Below are 7,175 nucleotides of genomic sequence, written 5' to 3' on the forward strand. Positions count from 1 at the left end.
CAAAGAAAAGGTTAAGGGTTGGCATGATAAAAGGATACAAAAGCGTGAGTTCAATGTAGGTGATTATGTCTTGCTATATAATTCTCGTTTAAGATTTTTTGCAGGCAAGCTTCTCTCCAAGTGTGAAGGTCCTTATATTGTCGAGGAAGTATATCGTTCCGGTGCTATCAAGATCAACAACACGGAAGATAATTGTACGAGAGTGGTAAATGGCAGAGAATCAAGCATTATATCTCAGGTACTCCCATAAGTGTTGAAAGCAATATTATCAATACCATAACTCTGGAGGAGTACATAAGGGATATTTATCAGCCTGTTTCAGGCTCCGAAAACGAAGAGGTATGTGATTCGGTAAGTAAACAGACTCCAAAACTTTTCCAGTAGGAATTTTCTCCGTTTTGGAATTTTAGAAAAATAGAAAAAATTGAAGTAGTCCAGAAAGCCCACGAGGAGGCGATAAGCCTGCCAGGCGCGGGCCACCCCCTGGCCGCGCCTGGGGGCTTGTGGCCACCTCGTGTGCCTCCCGGACTCCGTTTTCTTATGGAGTACTCCTTCTGGTCAGAAATAAATCATTATATATTCTCCCGAAAGGTCTTACCCTCGTATCACACAATTTTCCTCTGTTTTCGTTTCGAGCCTGTTTCTGCCGCAGATTTAGGGCAAGATGTCTTCTCAAGATTAAGAGGGGGAGAGCTATGTGGCCGATTACCTTTCTAATACCAAGGTCTATGGGGACTTGGATCACTATGGTTGGACCACAGATGAGCAACAAGATTATGATCCCAAGGGGATGGAAGGAACAAGCTCCGATGAAGAGGAGGCTCCTCTGCCTTAACCTGGAGACACATACAAGGAGTTCAAAAAGTCAAGCCTCCCTGACTCAAGGAACAAGCCTAAGATTTTGTTCATCCCTTCTCGTGTTTTGCAGGAAAGTAAACAAGAATTATGCCAAAGGGTGTTGAAGCTTGAAGAGGAAATTAACAATCTGAAGGAGCAGAACCTTGTGCTCAAGAGGAAATTAAACAAATTCAAGAACTCTGCAACAACTCCACCACCATCACCTCCAAAGGAAGACAACTAAGCATGGTTATGGGCAATCCCCTTGGCTTGTGCCAAGCTTGGGGGAGTTGCCCCGGTATCGTATCACCATCACATCTTTTGCCTTTACCTTTTCTTAGTTCATTCCTTTTCAGTTTTCTCTTTCTCTAGTAGAATAAAGGTCTTAGTGTTTTAGGCTTGAGTTTTGCTTTGTGTCACCCCCGATGTATTCGAGCCCGTGAGTCATATAATAAAGAGTGTCTTAGTTAAGGGCTTTGCCTCATGCCATGATCAAAAGAATGAGAAAAGAACAAAAACATGAAAAGATCATGCAATGATCATATGGAAAGTGATGGCTTCACATATAAAAAGAATGATGATTGAAACTTGTTGAGGGTAGACAAACATAGACCTTGGTCATTGTTGCAATTAATAGGAAGTGATAAAGGCGGAGAGGTTCACATATAAATATATCATCTTTGACACCATCTACGATTGTGAACACTCACTACACTATTACATGCTTAGAAGTGGATGTTGAACAAGGAAGACAACATAATGAATTGTGTTTGCTTGGTTCCGAACAATGTTATATGACTAGAGATCCCTTAGCATGTGACGATTGCTTCCACCTTGTATTAGCCAAACCTCCCGCACCAAGTAGAGATACTACTTGTGCATCCATAAACCTTCAACCCAGTTTCGCCATGAGAGTCCACCATACCTACCTATGGATTGAATAAGATCCTTCAACTAAGTTGTCATTGGTGTTAGCAATAAAAATTGCTCCCTAAATATGTATGATCTATTACTGTGTGGAAAATAATCTTTGTACGAACCTGTGATGAGGATGACATAGAAGCGACAGACTGCATAATAAAGTTCTTTATCACAGGAGGCAATATAAAGTGACGTTCCTCCACACTAAGAGGACGCAGATCTAAACCTCAAAAGCGCATGACAACCTCTGCTTACCTTTGCGAAGGGCCTTTCTTGTACCTTTACTTTTTGCCCCTGAAAGAGTCATGTGATCTTCACCAATTCCTTATTTCGCCTTTATCTTGGCTAACATCATATGCTAGGGAAAGATCTGTATTCATATGTCAACTTGGAAGTACGTATTCATGAATTATTATTGTTTACATTACCCTTGAGGTAAATGGTTGGGAGGCGAAACTATAAGCCCCTATCTTTCTCTGTGTCCAACTGAAACTTTGATCTCATGAGTACCACGTGAGTTGTAGCAATTGTAGAGGACGAAAAGATGATTGAATATGTGGATTTTCTTTACAAGATCTTATTTGACTCTTTTCGATGTTCTGATAAATTGCAATTGCTTCAATGACTAAAGGCTATCGGTTGTTAATTCTCGGTAAGGTTCTTCATCCATACTTTACTTTGTGAAGGAATTGTCACTTTAGCATAAGACATGATATGATTGTATTGCTGTTCCGATCATGATCATGATGCCTGCATGTTCGTATCTTGTTTTGTCGACACCTCTCCCTCTAAACATGTGGGCATATTTATTGATCTCAGCGTTCGCTTGAGGACAAGCAAGGTCTAAGCTTGGGGGAGTTGATACGTCCATTCTGCATCATGCTTTCATGTTGATATCTATCGCTTTTTGGGTTGTTATTACACTTCATGGTACAATACTTATGCCATTTCTCTCTTATTTTGCAAGGATTACATGAAGAGGGAGAATGTCGGCAGCTGGAATTCTGGCCTGAAAAAGGAGCAAGTTTGAGATACCTATTCTGCGCAACTCCAAAAGCCGTGAAAATCAATGAGGATTTTTTTTGGGATTTATAAAAAATACTGGGCCGAAGAAGTACCAGAGGGGCGCGAGCAGGAGGCCACAAGCCTGCTAGGCGCGGCCTCCCCCTGGCCGCGCCTAGGGGGCTTGTGGGCTCCCACTTGGCCCTCTGGCACCCCTCTTTTTCTACAAGAAGGGTTTCGTTCCCAAAAAAATAAGGAGGAGGATTTTCGGAGGATATGCCGCCGCCACGAGGCGGAACTTGAGCAGAACCAATCTAGAGCTCCGACAGGACGATCCTGCCGGGGAAACTTCCCTTTCGGAGGGGAAATCATCGCCATCGTCATCACCAACACTCCTCTCATCGGAGGGGACTCATCACCATCAACATATTCATCAGCACCATCTCATCTCCAAACCCTAGTTCATCTCTGGTAACCAATCTCCGTCTCGCGACTCCGATTGGTACTTGTAAGGTTGCTAGTAGTGTTAATTACTCTTTGTAGTTGATGCTAGTTGGATTACTTGGTGGAAGATTATATGTTCAGATCTTTGATGCTACTCATTACCTCTCTGGTCATGAATATGATTATGCTTTGTGAGTAGTTACTTTTGTTCCTGAGGACATGGGATAAGTCTTGCTATAAGTAGTCATGTGAATTTGGTATTCGTTCGATATTTTGATGTGTTGTATGTTGTTTTTCCTATAGTGGTGTTATGTGAACATCGACTACATAACACTTCACCATTATTTGGGCCTAGAGGAAGGCATTGGGAAGTATTCAGTAGATGACGGGTTGCTAGAGTGACAGAAGCTTAAACCCTAGTTTATGCGCTACTTCGTAAGAGGTTGATTTGGATCCACTAGTTTAATGCTATGGTTAGACTTTGTCTTAATTCTTCTTTTGTAGTTGCGGATGCTTGCGAGAGAGGTTTAATCATAAGTGGGATTCTTGTCCAAGTAAGGGAAGTACCCAAGCGCCGGTCCACCCACATATCAAACTATCAAAGTAACAAACGCGAATCATATGAGCATGATGAAAACTAGCTTGACAGAAATGCCCATGTGTCCTCGGGAAGGCTTTACCTCCTATAAGACTTTGTCCAGGCTTGTCCCTTGCTACAAAAGGGGTTGGGCCACTTTGCTGCACCGTTGTTACTTTTGTTACTTGCTACTTGCTACGAATCATCTCACCACACAACTTCTTGTTACCGATAATTTCAGTGATTACAGATATTACCTTGCTGAAAACCACTTGTCAGATCCTTCTGTTCCTCGTTGGGTTTGACACTCTTACTTATCGAAACGACTACGATAGATCCCCTATACTTGTCGGTCATCACATACCGAAGGATAAAGGGAATGATATATGGGATTGTGTGAATCCTTGACATAGAGGTTCAACCGATAAGATCTTCGTAGAATTTGTAGGATCCAATATGGCTACATATTGACTGGAGAGTGTCTCAGGTCATGGCTACATAGTTCTCGAACCCGCATGGTCTGCACACTTTAGGTTCGGTGACATTTTCGGTATAGTTGAATTATCGATGTTGGTAACCGAATGTTGTTCGGAGTCCTGCATGAAACCACGGACATCACGAGTGTATCCGGAGTGGTCTGAAAATGGAGATTGATATGTAGGAATGTTGTATTTGGCTTCCGGAAAGATTTCGGGCAGTACCGGTAAAGTACCGGGAGTGACGAATGGGTTTCGGGGTTTTCCCGGGAGGGGTCACCAACCCGGGAGAGGACCTAATAGGCCCATGGATGGCACACGGTGAGGCCATTCCAATAATCCTATTTCGTCCAAGGCAAAAATAAATAAGGAAAAGAAAAAAACAGAGAAGGAAGGAGGTGGACAAGATGGGAAAGAGTCGTTCCACCAAACCGAATTGGAGGAGGACTCCTCCCTCTTGGCTCGGCCGACTCCTCCTCCTTGGAGTAGAAGGCAAGCCACCCTCCCCCTTGTTCCTCCTATATATAGTGGATGTTTGATAGGGTTTTTGCACCTCAAGCCTTGATGCAGCCCTCTCGCCCTTCACTACTTCGTGACACCCCGTAGCTAGTTCGGTATGACACGACGAAGCCATGTCGGAGTAGCTCCATCATCATCACCGCCACGCCGTTGTGCTTCCAGAGAATTCAGCTACCTCTTCATATCTCTTGTTGGATCAACAAGGCGGAGATCGTCATCGAGCTGTAGTGTGCTGAACGTGGAGGTGTCGTCCGTTCGGCGCTAGATCGGGACGAATCGTGGGACGACGGCGATTTGGATCGCGAAGACGTTCCACTACATCAACCACGTTTCTTAACGCTTCCTTCTTATCAATCTACAGGGGTATGTGGATCCGATTCCCTCTCATAGATTATCATCACTATGATAGGTCTTCGTGTGCGTAGGATTTTTTTTTTCCCATGCAACGTTCCCCAACACGTTTATGCGTAGATCACCCCCTCTTATTCTTCTACTTGTAAGTTAGCCACTCAAATAAATGCTTAGTGCTTACTTCAGCCTCACCACTTAACTGTACGTCACCCATTAAGCTTTGATAGTCTTGATACCTTTGCAAATGACATTGTTGAGTCCTTGTGGCTCACAGATTACTACAACAACAGTTGCAGGTTCAGGTAATGCAGTGATTTGACGTGAGCGCGGAGATTGTTCTATTTAGAATTTCTTCTTCTTCATCGTAGATCTAGGATGGGTGCCAGGCCGGCATCCCAGGGTAGCTAGGATGGATGTCGTTTCTTTATCGTTTAATTTCATCCATAGTCAGACCTTGCTCTTCTACATGGTGATTGAATGTATTTATATATTGAGATGTCATGTTGTAGCTTGTGGCGAGTGTAAGCCAATTCGATATACTCATCTCTTCTGTACATGTACCTGTAACGATATCCATTCTTGCAAAACAACGAGATGCGCTTCTATCCCTGTCGAGGTCCTCGTTCCAAAATATGGATAGTATTGCATCTTGGACGTTACAAGTTGGTATCAGAGCAGTACTGACCTAGGATCCCCCTTGATTGATCTAACTTGGCCGAGTCGAGTCTAGTGAAAAAAATACTTTGAGTCTAGTTATATATATCAGAGAGTAGGATTCTTTTTACTCCTCTTCTATGTTGTGGTGAGGAATTTTGACATAGGAATTTTAATTCTACCCTGTTCTCACTAAAAAAAATTAGGATCACGCGGGTATTTTGGAATCTCCGTCATGTCGATGTGACGGAATTCTGTACCTGGTGCCTCCTTTATCGAGGAGTTGAGCTCCAAGGGGTTTTCGACACATCATTATTGTTCAGCTTCCTTAGTATTTTAGGACGCGGATATCGAAACGCTTCAATACTTTGCTTGGTGGCAAATAGTGTAATTTATTTTCCCCAGTACTAGTGGACATAGCTCGGATGATCTACCAGGTCTAGTATCATTTTGAAAGTCTGAGGTAGATGAATTTTTACGGAACTTCTTGGATATGTGTTGATAGTTGTGGGAAAGGTCATGCAACCGATTACATTGAGTAGGTTCCTGGACCCGCAACTTGATACCATAGCCAAGAAAGATTTAGAAGTTCTCAGGTGGGAATTCAAGTAGTTACCTAGGATTATCATCCAAGAGATGCATGATATGAGGTTGGGGTTCGACATCTATGTTGGAAATATGCCCTAGAGGCAATAATAAATTAGTTATTATTATATTTCTTTGTTCATGATAATCATTTATTATCCATGCTATAATTGTATTGATTGGAAACACAGTACATGTGTGGATACATAGACAAAACATTGTCCCTAGTAAGCCTCTAGTTGACTAGCTCATTAATCAAAGATGGTCAAGGTTTCCTGACCGTAGGCAAGTGTTGTCACTTCATAACGGGATCACATCATTAGGAGAATCATGTGATGGACTAGACCCATACTTATGAACGTAGAATATTGATTGTGTCATTTTATTGCTACTGTTTTCGGCGTGTCAAGTATTTATTCCTATGACCATGAGATCATATAACTCACTGGCACCGGAGGAATACCTTGTGTGTATCAAACGTCACAACATAACTGGGTGACTATAAAGATGCTCTACACGTATCTCCGAAGGTGTCCGTTGAGTTAGTATGGATCAAGACTGGGATTTGTCAATCCGTGTGACGGAGAGGTATCTCGGGGCCCACTCAGTAATACAACATCACACACAAGCCTTGCAAGCAATTTGACTAAGTGTAAGTCACGGGATCTTGTATTACGGAACGAGTAAAGAGACTTGCCAGTAATGAGATTGAAATAGGTATGCGGATACCGACGATCAAATCTCGGGCAAGTAACATAACGAAGGACAAAGGGAATGACATACGGGATTATATGAATCCTTGACACTAA

Source organism: Hordeum vulgare, chromosome 5H, assembly GCF_904849725.1.
Source record: "Hordeum vulgare subsp. vulgare chromosome 5H, MorexV3_pseudomolecules_assembly, whole genome shotgun sequence".
NCBI classification, from domain to species: domain Eukaryota; kingdom Viridiplantae; phylum Streptophyta; class Magnoliopsida; order Poales; family Poaceae; genus Hordeum; species Hordeum vulgare.